The following is a 3798-nucleotide window of genomic DNA, read 5'->3' as shown; positions in this document are numbered from 1 at the left end:
GTTCGTCCAGGAGAGCAATAGAGCAATTCAACTCATGTAATCTGAATTCATAACGCCAAAATGTCGCAATGTTGCCGTATCAACTATGAGTTTTAGTTTATTTTAACTTTGTCATACAAAAAAATTGTAATCCAAAGAAAATAATTAATCTGTTAAGGTAAAAAATTATGTTATTAAATTAAAAAATACTGTTATAAAATATAATTTATTTTAATATTACAGTATATATTGTATATATTAGTGAAGGACTTAGTTCGTAATTTAGGGTTGTGTTCAATTATATTTACATTGAATTTTTTTATGTAGTGATATTCCCTGGTGGTTTAATCCACCTAATTGACAACTGTATATCCAAGTAATATATTTCACTTTTAATAAATTTCATTAAAGATCATATTTACCTTTTACGCTTAGTTCTTATTTCCTTCAGTACAGTGTTTCCTTGTAAAGTAATTTTGATATCACTGTATTTCGCTAGTTTGTTTTGTTATTACACGTATACATCTTTCTTGATAAAACTAGATTTAATCACTGCATTCTCCCTAAAGGATTTGCCATATCTGCAAAACAGTTAGCATTCTTTCTCTCCTCGCATATTTTAAACAATTGCTCATGTATATTCTGAATAATTACACACATAAATCCTTCACAATCTACAATAAGATTTCCTATAGTTATCGTATGTTAATTGTGTACTGGTCTTTAGATTTTTCCACTCTCATAACGCTGTCTTGGAAATTGTCAGCATTGAATTCTATCTAACATTTGTTTAACATCATTTGTCAATTTTTTTTTCAGTGTGTTTCGAACCGAAAGGATTATTAACCATTCCTCTTTCCAGCATGAAGAATAACATGTCTGCAATAAACTATTAATAAATGTTATGGCTAATAAAATCTAATCAATTGTTATTCCAACATTTACTGTTTTCCATAAACTTTTGTTGTTTTTACCATGAGTGACCATTGAGTATATTGGTCCCATTATGAAATATTCATGTCTCATCTAAATACACATATTGAGGTAATAAGTCTTCCTTGATTTAATTGATTTGAAAATTGTATTATTTTAAAAGCAATGTTGGGAAGTTTCAATAGACCCCTTCGTAGATTATCTTTGCACCATTTAAATCCTATATTACCCAACAGCGTTTTACATCCCTCAAAGAACTATCTCTAAGCTTTTCTGTGGATACTTTCCACTAACAATTTCTCTAAAACAACTGTAGTAAATTATGTTTATATTGAAACTACTCACACTGTATTTATGCATTTCATATATTTGACATCTGATAGAGTTAACATCAAGCTGATCTTGATTCGTCACCCGCCATCATATGAGGATAGCATCTTTTCGGTGAATTCAAAATTATATTATTTATTTTTTAGGATATTTCAATAACCGTGCCCATACTAATATTCAGTTCAACTCTTCAACAACTCAATATATAGTAAACAGTAAAAATATTTACCTCTCTAACGAATTTTACTGGCAAAAGGGGGCGTTTTCAATCAGAGTAATACGCAACGATTTGAAATTTATCAAAAAAAGCAAAGCGTTAAAACAACGTTTGCCGGTTTATAACCTGCAATTATTATAATTAATATTTTGATATATAAGAATTTTGCAGAGGTTTGAGAACCGGACGAATACGAATACATGTTCGAATGTCAGCATTGTGTCTGTTTTTAACTAGAGTAAAATGAGGAGGAAAATATTGTCTAATTCAAAAACGAATTTACAAATTGCGACATGCGATACATTAAATATCTTGATAACGTGAGTTTACTGTTATTTTGAGTAAACTATAGTGATCTATAGAATGAAACTAGTTACTACAGATGTCTACTGACATCAACTGAACAAATTTAACGACGCATTGTTACAGAAAATGATGGAAACTATTTTGATTAATATATATTTTCTCAATAATGAACAGAATAGAAGCATTTATATCTGATCTTAAAGAATTCCAAACCTTTTTATAAAACTAACGTAAAATTCCAAACTCTCTTCTTATCTATTTGGGCCAATTTTAAAATTACGAGATAAAAATATAACAAATTCAGATAAAGATACTGCTGTGTCTACACATGTGTAACGAAAATACGTTAATATTTGCCCGAGGGGATACGAGTGTTCTGACCCCGGCGAAACGTGTTCTTTTTTAAAGCGTGTCCAGCCTCGTCTGTCGCTCTCCAGCCAAAAGACATCATAACTATGTGCCGTTTATTTTCGGAGCGATGTTAATACCAAATGATCGCCAAGAGTTTCCACGCGACGTCTTTATTTTTAGGGAGTTATCCGGAAACTTATTTTTCCCATTTCTCACGCCGGTGACCCGGTCAGACATTGAACAGTTGCCAGTCGGGGACGGTATCAATTTCGCAGAACTAGGAAATCTACGAAACCGTTTTAAAAATAATGCTTACCGCTGAAACTGAGTAGCGATGATAGCTCATTAAACGTGGTACTTACAGGTCAAATATTAGATATCCGAATAAAAAAAGTATGATTGTTGTACACGCGTCATAAATTTGGACAAATGAATCATGATGAAAATGTTACGAATCACTTATGATTCCGGGCGGGACGGGACGGAATTAATAACACCACTTATGGCTTTGAAACACAGTCGATAGTCGCAAAACAGTCGAAAGAGACGATAGTAAAAAAACTAGCTAAACTAAATTACTATTTTTAGTCAAATGCGAATCAGACGAATATATACGAATTCCTTCCTGTATAAACTTTAGTTCCAGTTGTGTTGAATAAATATTTATATCAGAATTATAATATTTTGTAACTAAACTCCATTGGTTTCAATGACTTTTTGTCGGACCACATGTTTCTAGTTTTCACTTTTTTGTTTCTAATCATGTTTTGGTCTAATAAATTACACACAGCTGCATTACTAAACTCTTCTTCATTGGTTGTAATATTTCTTTTTATCCTATCGATAATTCTGTTGCATAATAATAGTAGTTCTTCTTTTCTACATTGGCTCTTGTATCGATAAAAATCATATATTTAACAGAAATGTCAAAATAATTCAAGTTTCAATGAATTAGCTAACGACATGATGTGGTCAAATTATTCGTTTTCAGTTTTTTATGTCTTTAGAAACTAACTCTGTTGTTGCTCCAAAACAAAACATTTCGTTTTAAACTAATACCTGAACATATGCGAGAATGAATACATATTGATATTCAAGAATTAGCTCTTATTCATTTTAAGAGCCGCTTTCTTTCGTAGCACACCTCCAGGGTTGTTAATGCCAATTTATCAAATTCCCCAAATTGATGGGAAATATTTGCTGATTCCCCATAAATTCCCCTCAATTACTTTAGAATTTTTCTTAATTAATTACATCTTACATTAGATATGCTAAGTACAATCTTAATTTACAAATTAATTTATTACTACTGTTCTGTTGTACTTGCATTAATACACGAGCAATGCGAGTACGGGATTATTACATATACGTACTGGTGTATATTGTTACCAAATTAAAATAATACTAAATTACTTAAGTTAAAACTATATCATATAAGTTCGTTTGGTTTGGTTCGCTTCAATCTTCTGATTTCCTGCGTGTTGTCCAAAAGCTGTATTGCTTATACGTTGCTGCGATATAGCACCTTATTTCACGTTTTAAGGCGAAATCTTGAATCACTTTGTGAGTCCATTTGATTTCGAAATCATCGTGCAGCTTTTCGTTGATTACGTAGCGATAATCATTGGTAATTATCCCACCAATATCCCAGCCTCTGCTCCAATACAACTTCCTGCACTACC

The sequence above is a fragment of the Rhynchophorus ferrugineus genome, unplaced genomic scaffold (assembly GCF_030347505.1).
Source record: "Rhynchophorus ferrugineus isolate W39M unplaced genomic scaffold, kcgeb_rfMv2 rfM7, whole genome shotgun sequence".
NCBI classification, from domain to species: Eukaryota; Metazoa; Arthropoda; class Insecta; order Coleoptera; family Curculionidae; genus Rhynchophorus; species Rhynchophorus ferrugineus.
The sequence above is the reverse complement of the archived record's forward strand: the minus strand, read 5'-3'. Positions refer to the sequence as shown.